Here is a 12,402-nt window from a genome sequence, read left to right on the forward strand (position 1 = left end):
AAGTGCCGAGCTGGAGACTTCGGACGATTTTTCCTCGGAACGAACACACAAGAAGCGACAATCCCCATAATAACATTACTACATCGTCTGGTGATCTTACGAATGGGCAAATATGCGAGGCATTTTGATGATTGGATGCTTTGCTCAGGGCAAATATCGGAGGAGGAATAGGATAAACATAAACAGCAAGAAATTGTTAGAATATGCAAGTTTGAATCATTTTTTCAGCCATTCCATAATTGATTTGCGTGTCATTTGATGGTAAATAACATATGTACCATAATATTTTCATTACTAAATTTCAAGAAATGTATTTTATTGATTCATTTCATTAATTCGACAGAGTTCCACAGGTACCTAAACTGGAGGTCATGATTGAATTCCTCTCTTGTTCAAAAGAGAAAAAATGGTACTATTCAAGCAAAAATTTTCTTACCTCAAGCTACAGTTTGGGGTTTTCTACATCGAACATAAAAGTTCCCTCCTATATCGATTCCGTTGATGCCGCTACAGTTTTTACTGCTGATGCTTACTTCAAGTGAGGTTCAACGTTTTCCATCACTACAAACTATCTGCAGCTGAATATTTTGGAAGCCTCGAAACGACGAGAACAGACAGGCATAAAAAAGGAGTACTCCCTTTATGGACCCCCGCCTGCCACTGATGAAGCCGAACTTTCTGACTTCTGGAAGCGATGTAGAACAAAGTGTTAGCGCTTACAGCGTTACCACAAGCGGCGTTAATTTTGTCGCTTGTTACATTAATGTGCAATAGGTACATGGGAGGATAGAGTTTTGCTCCGTTCAACGTGGTTATAAACTCCTCGTGGAAATCGAAGGGGGGGAAACACTGTCGTCACCATACTTCGGCTGCAATAAGCTAATAGGTTGACACATTGTCGTTAACCTAGTTTTTACACTGCGTCTTCAGATGACTGGGATTCGATCCAACAACAGTAATTGCAAGAGTAAATCTTATAAGCTGTTCTATCTGTCTACAATTGTTCTCTGGATTATCTAAATTGTCATTGATACGTAACTGTCGATTCGTTCAAATCTACCAATCCACCGACATAATCTTAGATTTTAATTGAATTATGTAATTGCACCACACAATCGAAAGGTCAATAAGTATTGATATTTTGATTGGGATTTAGCTATAAGTCAAGACAAGGAACGTGTTGGCTTAATCATTGACCAATTGGGACAACACGACAACACACGTCCATACACTTCGCATGCAACTGAAGGGGCTCTGAAAAACCGAAAGTTTCAACCAATTCCACACCCCGATCTTGGGCCGTGCGATTTCTATTTTTGCAAGGAGTGACGCGACCCATGCCAAGGAACGATTGGGCGGGTGAGTTCAATTTAATACCCTGCCACTAACAGAGCCCGTGGACCGTTGCGATTGAAGTGCTGAAAAGTACGCGATGCATAACGGAACATACTGTCAGGACAACTGTTTTTGGAGAAGTTCTCTCGGTTACCTCCTCAGGTTCCCAATATATAACTCTCCGCCGTCGTTATGGAAGTTCGCGGAATATATCACCGCTCATATTGATTTCTGATGAGTTCTTTCGGTTAGTTCTCAGGTTTCCCAAAGTTAACTCTCCACCGTCGCGATTGGATTTCGATAAGAAGTACGTGCGATAAATAATAGAGTATATAGCCGGTCCAATTAATTTTAAATATCTATCTTCTCAGGTTACCTAAAGATAACCTTCGTCCCATGTATGACACATGATATTTTCGGATTTTTGCTTCGTCGAGTGATCGATAGTTCGCGTCTAAACTCACCTCAGTGAATCTCTTACTCTCAATATATTAATCTTATCTATCCTCACTAACAACTATTCCTTCCATGACAAGCGCAAGGGAACCACGCTATAGAGGCGAGCCTTCTGGCCGCGAATTTTATACTAACATTCCTTCCCTTCCCGTGGTGACTGTAAGGACGTGGTCGACTTCCTTATTGACTATTCAAAGCTCGAACCATCGATCCTAGCACAATGAGAATGGTTTGCTACAAGTACGAAATATACAGTCTACCCTAGCTCAAGCTGAATCTCCTGAGATTTTTGTTTTACCAGTGCACCTGTAAACACCTGGAAATAAGGAAGGTTACGAAGAACAACATCTTTCGCAGAAATGCAACAGAAAATCGGAACCAAATGAGTTGCGTGGTGGCGGCGGGACAGCAACCGTAGCGGAACTAATTTTCTATCTCTCTCTGATTATTAATAGCGGGCGCTATTCGTGGTGGTCTTTTTCGTAGTGGACCAACATCCGGTCATAGTTGACAATCATATTTCGTCCCATCAGCACAATGTTTCTAGCCACATCAATTTACCTTGCCTTAACTTGATGCAAAACACAGAAGCACTCTTCACCAGACGGCAATCGTAGCGATACTTTCACCGAACAAAATTCCTCCACTGTGTGTGGATCTACAGCATGACAGCGCATGCTCTGATCGGATGACGCACGTTTCCGGTTGAAGCGAGCCTCTGTACGTTAGATCTTATTCTCAAAGGAATTGATAGATTTATCCTTCTTGGTGGAATGTTGTAACAGGTGCGAAGCAGATGATGATAATGTTTTGAATTATAGAGAATTTTAACATTCTCATTGCATTCACCTCTAATCATAAAAAATATAGGAGGTTGTGTCCAAGATACGACCGCATTGTTGGCGTAGAACTACACTGTTATTTTATTCAAGTCGCTTGTTTCAAACTTCGGATATTGTTCTATAGTGCAGCGAAATTTTAAAAATAACTGTTTGGTAGAATGGTTTGGTCGCTCTGAAATGTTTTTTTTATTGTAGAATTAGTTGACGATTCATTCTTGCCTGCGCAGAACACTATACAAAGTCATACATTGGTGACTTGAAGCGACTAGGAATACACTCTGCCCAACTTCTATAAGACCACCCTGATTCCATTTCGTTGCAACACAAACAGTTACAATTTCAACAAGATACATTCATACATTGTAGACTGCTTAGAATAAAGTATATTTAACGTGAATTCCGTTCAAATGAGTTGTATGTTTATTAATCGTGCTTAAATATCATAATTTCAGCTGTCCAGTTTCTAGATGATCACTTCAAAATTCATAAGTATTATCAATGAAAAAATCAAAACGATAGGCTAATTTACATGTCAATAATTGGTAACCTTGCCATTTCGACCAATAACCTTGAAAATTCGTGTTGGAATACTATTTACCAAATTCTGCTGATATTTTTCCATTTTTCTGAAATTGCGACCTTGAGTTCTTCAATCGTGGTGTACCGTTTTCCCTTAGTGTAGATTCTGCGTACTAGGATTTCTCCTAAGATTTTCAACAGGGTTCAAGTCTGGAGAGCGAGCCGGCCAGTCCAAAAAAAATAGTTTTTGGTCCTTAATCCATTGCTTAGCTTACTTGCTGGTATGAATATTTGTTTTGTTTTGTTGGTATTGTTTTGCTGGAATGTGAATTTTTGTGACGATTTCCACGCAAAAACGGTAGGAGAGAGGATTCCAGAACATTTGTGTAATCCTTGAATGATGTGAAAGCTATTTTGAGCTTTCCGGTTTCGCAGAATTCCGCCCAAACCATGCACGAGCCTCCACCTATACATTCAAGAACTTTTCGTTATGGTATATAGCAAAATGTATTCTTTTGGAAACATTCTTTGTCACAACATACCATGTTCCACAGTCGGTTCATGTGAGCTTTGGCAAAACTCAGACGTCTTCCGATGTGAGATGGTGTAAGATGAGAAGCTTTAATCTTTTAAACCCTCTCTATGTGAGGATTTTTTACCAAAATTTGATGAATTATCACCCGAGCAGTCAAGTAGTTGAAATATTGCTTTATTTGCACATGCGATTGTGAGGTATTCGAACCTGTTCTAGCTATTTCCCGCTTATCCCGGTCAGAGAGATTCGATTTACGTGGAGCTCTCTTCTTCTTACCGTATTCTTGAGGATTCGTCAAATAATTGAGCACTACTTGATTGTATCGTCCAATCCGACGAGAAATTTCTCTGATACCAACATTTTCTTGGTGAAATGCACCGATTTGTCTCCCTTCTCTCTCCGTGAGGACTTTTCCCTTCGGCATTTTCCAGATTTAATTGATCAAAACAACTAAAACAACGGAAAATGTAACTGGTCTTATAGAAACTTGACAGTTCAAAATACGAAAACATACGAAACAATTACGCTCATAATTGATTGACGATTGCACACACACACATATGAAAATCATGTAGTGTATGTTAGTCACCAATACCCAAACACTAGAATATAAATAGAAGTATTGTTTGTTCACAACGACACAAAGCAGCAAGATCATCACCTGGTCTTATAAAAGTTGGACAGAGTGTATAAACACTTCTCATCATTTTGCGCTATTCTCAAAAGAAACGATTCTGTTAATGTTAACTGGCCTCGAAAAAGTTGCATTATTTTTTCATGCTCGAGATAAGCGTAGCTGTCACCCTTAAATACAATCCTAGTTGAAGGCAGTTTTGCGACGAGTATGCGAACCCAAATAACTCATAAAATTCCAGCACGGCATTTACGATGGTCTAGCTTGTTATACCCCAAATAATTATTTGGCGCACAACCTTAACGCCTGCTTCGCCATAGCGTCAGTTCGATGTTAACTGCTTGGAGTAATGAAAAAGACATAATATTTGCATCAGAAGAGATTCATTACTCATACTCTAGCGTAAATATTTCCCTCCCGCTCTCCTCCTCGTTTATATTTATCATCACGTCTACATTATTTGCATCACCAATCAATCGTCCATCATAGTATCGAGAAATTAGGCGTTTATTGCATTGCGACAAGGCTAATGCACACAGGAGCAGATACAAATACGGTATCAGCTTAGCGAAGATGCACTATTTTTACGTACGGGTTATGAAGCACGCACGTACAAATATCCATATATCGAATGCTTGAAGCAACTAAATATACACACACCTATCTCCGTTTTGCGCTTTTCTCAACAGAAGTCCATTCTGTTAGTATTGCCGGTCTAGATTAGTTTAGCTGTCATCCCTGGGGGAGAAAGTTTTGGTAGTGTCATGCGAAACCAAATCACACACGTAATTCCAGAACTATTATTTTCTTGGTGAGCCGATGATAGCCTAGCTCGATGATTCCCCACATAATTGTGTAGTTCAGAACCTTAATGCAATGGCGTTAGTTCGATGTAATGATTGCAATGCCAAAGAAATCAGCGAGTAAGGCTAAGGTTACTTTGGATAGGAGTACGCACGAAAATTTGATTGTACGAATAGAAACAAACAATTTTGTTCGATAGAAGCTGACGAATTCGAACGAAGCAAGGGGGAAGCAATGTAACCACACCAATACAACTCAATGTGGTTGTTTACTTTCACTATTGCATACAATTCGTACGACCACTTTTCCGCATCCGGTGTCACCGCCGCCTAAATAATTTAGTTGCGTCCACAGCTCAATCCGAAACGAAGACATGTGATGACGCAAAACAAGGAAAGAACAAGCGATATTCATTGCTTCGTATCTAGAACGATACTGAAAGTTTGTCGCAGCGAGATCCAATATTCATGCTCTAGGCAAATATTCCCTTCGTTCTTAATCTTCTTCTTTTCTTTATTCACGGATCCTCTAAATAATTCCCCTTCGTTGCTCGCCGATAAGTTGCTCGTTATTGACGGCACGGGGTTGGGAAGCTCTCAAATGAGCAGAACAAATGTATGGGAAAATGGAAATGCTTCTAGTTTTCATCAATTTGAACCATTTACACACTAGAGGACTGTAATATATAGCATAACAAACCAATCTTAGGAAATTTCAGACTCGTTTGGTATGTGAATCGCCAAAATCCGTTCGCTGCAAAAATAGTTATTAACGTTAACTTTATTTTATGAAAACGTGGCCTGTTTTCTAATTTGGCACCCTTAATGTAAGACGAAGTTCTACATGAAAAAGGTCAACTTGGAGTACCTAAGCTAAGCTCTCAGCTTTGAGCAAAGCCATTTGGAAAACCTCTGCTATCTGGCCGCTAGTTGGATGACTGATGAATCGTGAATAAGTGAAGCAAAAACACACTTACAATTTTTTTTTTGTCAAAAAAGTCTGTGGCTTAATAGTACCTTTTTTACGTTGGACTACATCTAACCGGAATATATAAGGTGGTGGAATGAATACCTAAACACAGAATATGCAGGAAAAAATGAAAGATTTCGAATTCTTATAACTCGACATTTCTTAATAGATCGGAAAGATGTTTGAATCACTTGATATGAAATATTTCTACGCATCCATCACAATTAATGAAATGTTATTTTTCATGAGATAAGCAATTGAATAACAGTAAAATGTCAAACGTTATCTAAACGCCCTAACTGCCACGTTTTGATTGGCCAGATTTACGGTTTCCCCAACACAGACTTCTAAACTAAGATGCCTGGGGAAATCCGCTTTGCAAATACATGATCATACATAATCTATCACAGTGCATGAATTGGTTACATGCCTTTTTTTTCAAATTCTTTATTTGCAAAGCAAATATGTTGAATTCAATTGAAGCCTTCTTCACTTGTGAAGCAGTTTCTAAACAGTGCGTGTGGTGTAAAATAAACAAGCGGTCTGCACCAGACGGCATAGAAATGGATGCTTTGTAGCATTTCCACCTCGGTTTTGAAGTTGCGAGCAAATCACACCGCAATTTGATGCTAGTTGCTCGTTAAAAGGAGCAACATTGTGTAATAGAACATAGAAACCATGTTATTAATTTTTAATGATCTGCGTAGAGTTTTTATGTATCGTAAAATTGACATGCATGTTATATGGAAGGTTTTCGTCAACAACTCACTCACTTTTCTCAAATTAAAAAGGATTACGAATACTTCAGAACCATATATGCAAAGTGTTGTATGCAGCGGCAAGTTGCTTCTCAGAACAGTTATGAAATGTTTACTAGCGAATATTCGCAGCCCGTTCGGGAAATTCTAGACAATTCTACGCTTTACCCGCAAGTCTTCTTCTTCTTCAATGGCACTAACGTTCCTAGAGGAACTTCGCCGTCTCAACGTAGTATTACTTGCGTCATTTTTATTAGTACTTAGTTGAGATTTCTATGCCAAATAACACGCCTTGAATGCATTCTGAGTGGCAAGCTCTAGAATACGCGTGATCACAGTGCCAGTCGGAGGAAATTTCTTTGACGAAAAATTCCCCCGACCAGAACGGGAATCGAACCCGAACACCCGGCATGTTAGTTATGACGCTAACCACTCGGCCAAGGGAGCACTTTACCCGCAAGTATTCGATCTCAATAACTCAAGGAGGAAAGGGACCGTATATAAATAATAATTAAAAAAGTACGGGATAGTATTGGCATCACCTTCGGGTCAAATTCTTCTGTGATTTATCAAGAAAACCGCCCAACAGAGTATTCGGAGTTCAACTATCGAAAACCAAACACTTCGAAAACTTCTGCCGGCATCCTAGCTTTTGTAAAATTTTCTTCTCACCATACGACTGTTTATTCCGAAGGAGAACTTTTAGCCTCCCAAGGGCTAATAAATCACTTCGCCTGCATAAAGTAAGCAAAAGCTGTGCACTGGGGGAAGTGCACCATTATTGCTCCCGCCGGAGTGAGCCGGAAGATCGCCCGAAGACACGAAAACCAACCACCAAACAGCAAAGTTATGCTTTTCGTGTCGTGCTGGAATTTAAATATAAATTGATTTTGTCACTCAAACTGAACAGGAACTCTCACTTGACTGGAAACGTCCAGTGGAAAATTTTACTGATCGGTACTACAAATCGGTTGTTCGGGGACGTGTGCATCACCATGCACCCAGCAGCATTATTAGTAACAACGGAACTTGTTTTCTTCGTCTTCATCAACTGCACTAATGTTCTTAGGAGAACTTTACTGTCTCATTGTAGTAAATTTTGTTAGATATATACCGGGAATTTATGTTTTTAGAGAAAATGATTTAATTATCATCTATTGGGTTGGAGAATAAGTTCGTAGCGTAGTTTTTATTTGAACAAAAAACAATAATTTTATCAAAAAAATTATCAATTACATATTCGCCGCATTCAAGGAATGCATAGAGCCTTTGCAAAAACACAAGCTTTGACATATATTTCAATGAACACTGCACCATTTGTCATTCATTTGGGTATTTTACTCCAAAATGAACCTCTCACGTCAGGGCAATCGCCCTGTGTCATGTGACTTTGATGAGTTCATTGCTGTTACATTCCATTCGCGCAGGAGAATCAGGCCCTTAATCGCATGTGACCGAGTGTGTTTCAAATGCGAAAAAGACCGCTAGGAATGCGATAAATACTAAGTGCAATGCGTGCATTGATCTGAAGAAACAAACTGCCACATATGAACAGTTCGTGTATTGTCTCGCAAGGGCAAGAAAGAATTTAATATCATCTAAAACTTTGTGGAAGATGTTGAGTTGATATAATGTAATTATTAGGTGGTTTAATTTAGCTTACCCTGTTTGTATGTTTGTAACATGTCTGTAGCGCTGTCCCACATTAATAGAAATTTGACCCCCGTTGACCGATTGATCTGAAAGTTGGAACACTCCTCTATCTCTGCAGTCACTATAAAACTGCGTATTCCATGATCTTTAAAATCCAAAATGGCGGATTACATATTTTCTCCAAACCTCATCAATATGGGTTCACGACTGGTTTGGTGACCGTTCTGCTTCAAAGGTGATTTGAGACGTTCTTCATCGAATTCAGAAGGGACGTGTCATCGACATCAATGTCGCCATTTTTGTACTTTGCAAACCATGTCCCGTGCTCCATACATGTCGCAAATGTTCCGGGCCGCTTTGGCTCCTTTTTAACCTTGATGAAAAACAAAGAAGAACAGGTGTTGACTATTTGGATTTCTGCCTTCTCGATATTCCATTTCTAAGCCTCAAAGCTAATGAAAAATTAATAACTCAAAAACTAACATAGTTTTGTTGAGCAAAAAGAGTTCTATCGAACGAATACTTACCCTTTACCAAACGGCAAACAAATCGTTGTAAAATAAAAGAAATATAAAAACTTTATGAACTTATTCCTTAACTCAATAAATTTATATTATCGCCTTCAAAATAGACCCCTTTTGAAGCAATACACTTTCACCAATCAACAATCCAGTCATCGAAACACTTTTTATAGCAGTATTAAGGAATTGCCATCAGTTCACGCAGCGAATTCGTTTTTCAATGCTGTCAAAACGGGCCCCACGAAACGGTGAATTATGTTTAGGAAATAGGAAGAAGTCACACCCAGTCACGTCGTATATATCTGCATTGGAGAAACGTGGGATCAGATTACGATCGCTAAAGTATGTCTTCAGCCACTTGATTTCGATGAAATTTTCAACGAAAACTTTAGCTTTTTTGGGACTAGTCGTGCTGTGACTTTTCTCATGCTACAAAATCAACCAAAATATGTTTCGTGAGAGATATTTAATTCACGGGCTAGCTCCTTCAAACCTAAATGACGATTTCCGAGCACCATTCCTTATGTCTAGTCAATGCTTTCATCAGGTATCTTTGACATGGTAAATCGTTCATTTCTTCTCGGTCGTCTTTGATAGCCTTATACCATTCATACATCCGTGTTTCCTATATATACCCAGGTTTTTTTTAAACGGGACATACGTACCTCGTACCACACGATACCTTTGACCAATAGAATTATCCATAATCATATCAATTTATATTCTGAATGGCAACTCTCGGTATGAAATGTTTAACGTAGTCACTCTAATCCTGGTAGAAGCTTCGGGATTAATTCCTGTTCGGATCTGGAGGAATATAGGCCAAACTATAATTTACGAGTATGTGGATCTTGTTAAGCAAGGCGTGTTATCAGTGAAATCAGAACAAAATGGTATCACAATCAATACTACTTGCGAATCAAAATAATGAAAGTAATATTAAGCCACTCGCCTTCTAAAAATCCTCAGAACAGTGGCAGAACAGTAGCCGTGAATTTGGCACGCGGAAAACAGTTCCTCAGAAAGGTTAAGGGTTCTATTGCAGGATTCGATGACGTAACAATGATGTGAGAACAACGAATCCTGCCCAGACTGAGGGCCGGCCACTGCTGGGTCTCACACGGTTTCAACGGAGGACCTTTCCTTCCCCCGATGCTTTCCCGATTTCAATGATCGAATCTTCAACAGCATGCTTCCCTCTAATGTAGCTTTGAAGAAATGCCATACGGCTATTCGACAGAATATGTTGGAAACGTTCTTGAAGCAGTCATTTCAGCATCGATTTAGAAAGATAACAAACCGGTCAGACTGGCGTTCTTTTACGTGGACATCAAGTCAAGGACAGAAACGAATTCACAAGAAACTGTTTCCAGCTTCGTACGCTCCTCCAAGCGTCATGTTGATGTTGCATGCCCGGATACGATACATGAGTATAACCACAACAAGGCAAAGGGGCTTGTTGGACGGTATCATATCCGAACCAACACAAAAATAACTATACGAACCGCTTACTGTACACCCAAAATTGATTTTTAACTGATATTTTGTCATCCCGATTTATTACATCAAATGAGTATAAAAATAACAGAAAATGTCATGACTCTCAAATACTGTAAAGCATTTGTATAACATATTATATATGGTACGGCAATATAAGATCAATACGAGCGAGCGAAACAAGAGATACGTTTCAAATAAGCATGCATTACTTATGTTTAAGTGTTCTAAAAGTAAAATTCGTAAATTAATAAATTAATTAAGTAAAATTAAAGTGTAAAAAAAGTGTTTTATAAGAGTATAAAACACTTTCCAACTTCAATTTGTGATGAGATGTATTATTATCACGCTTATGCGCAACAGCATCATTAGCTATGCGGATAGCGTGGTCGTATAAAACGGGTCACTTTTCAGACACACATCCGTGTTCCGGCAAAAACCCGAGATGCACATCGGAAACGCAAGTCAAATAACTTAAATGCGACATCAGACCTTTTTTGGGAAAATTGAGTTTTAAGTGTTATTTTCGAAATAAAATAAAAATAAAAATAAAAAAATAAGACACCAAATCAATCGGACCAACCGTTTCTGAGTTAGATTAGGTTGGGGAAAAAGTTATCCATTATATCGCGTAATATTGATCATACAATTTCAAGTTGAGGCTCGTTGTAAAGGTGACATTTCACACCAGGGTCCTAAATCTTCGAAGGTGAAAAATGGAGACCGACTCTACCCTCAGTAGCTTCACTTCGACTCCTTCAGCAGTGGCCGTCAACAAAAAGTGAATTGAGTAGAAAATGAATTGGCTAGCGTTGACTAGCGAGGATGACTGATGAACTAGTCCAGTCAGTGGTTATTCTAACTGACGTGACTAATGAATACAAATCTGCCTCTTCATTCAATTGACTTCAATCCACATTTCTACCCCCCTAGGAACGAAATTGTTACCCGCGTACGCAATTTTATTTTTTCGTTCAAATAAAGAGAAACGAAAACTTGATTCCTGATGCAAAAAAGTAGTTACCCCTTAATGGACGGTTTATTGTCTAACCATTGTGAACTCAAACCAACGAACTTAGACAGTTATCCTTTATGCTATAAAGGCCACACTGCACGCTATTTTATACGTGTGAGTAATTTTCGTGTACATACAAAAAAATCTAGCTCACCTGAAGCGTATGTCAAACCACGTTAAACTCAAACACCGATTCATGCATACGATATTGGCGATCTAACGTACAAATCTACACCTAGGCGGCGCTGCGGTGAAAGTGATGATGGTTTTAAATTTTGCCATGTGAGCTTATGGAAGGTTTGTAGTTCTTTCCATAAACTACAATGTTATAATCATAAAAGATTATTTGATTGCGATGAGTTTTTAAGAAATTTAATTCTGTGCATTTTTAAATATAACATGTTATTTTCTTATCTCTTTCAGTAGTGAAAATTGTATAAATATTGACAATGGTTGATTCAAAGACGGAAATACGAGAGCACCACCAAAAACAAGTAGAAAAATGCATGGTTCTCACATGTGAGAACTACCTTGGAAAGTCCGGAAGTAAAACATACGTGATTTGTTTTTCAATTTTAGGTTACCTTATCGTCATTTTCTTAGTTCGAAAACAGAATCCAGATGTCTCACCGATCGTTTACGTTTTGCGTTAGATCGCCAATACATGGAAGAGAGCGGAACGAATTCGTTTCGGGGGAAGTAACTTCAAAATGCAATGACGACAATTGGACTGGGAAGGATGAAATGGAATAGTCGAGCCGTAGAGGGGGAAAGCGACTAAACGCCCGACTGACTGTTGAGTCGTTTTGGCGGAGAAACTACGTGAAGAAGCTAAAAGTCATTTTCAACTGAATACTATGACTA

General features: G+C 38.9%; 1 protein-coding gene across 10 annotated transcripts in view; it reads left to right on the forward strand.

Annotated features, from left to right (window-relative positions):
* LOC129765355 (uncharacterized) overlaps positions 1-12,402 on the forward strand; it is a 180,440-nt gene that overhangs the window by 15,435 nt on the left and 152,603 nt on the right. The window lies entirely within an intron of this gene.

Source organism: Toxorhynchites rutilus, chromosome 2 (genome assembly GCF_029784135.1).
Source record: "Toxorhynchites rutilus septentrionalis strain SRP chromosome 2, ASM2978413v1, whole genome shotgun sequence".
NCBI lineage: Eukaryota > Metazoa > Arthropoda > Insecta > Diptera > Culicidae > Toxorhynchites > Toxorhynchites rutilus.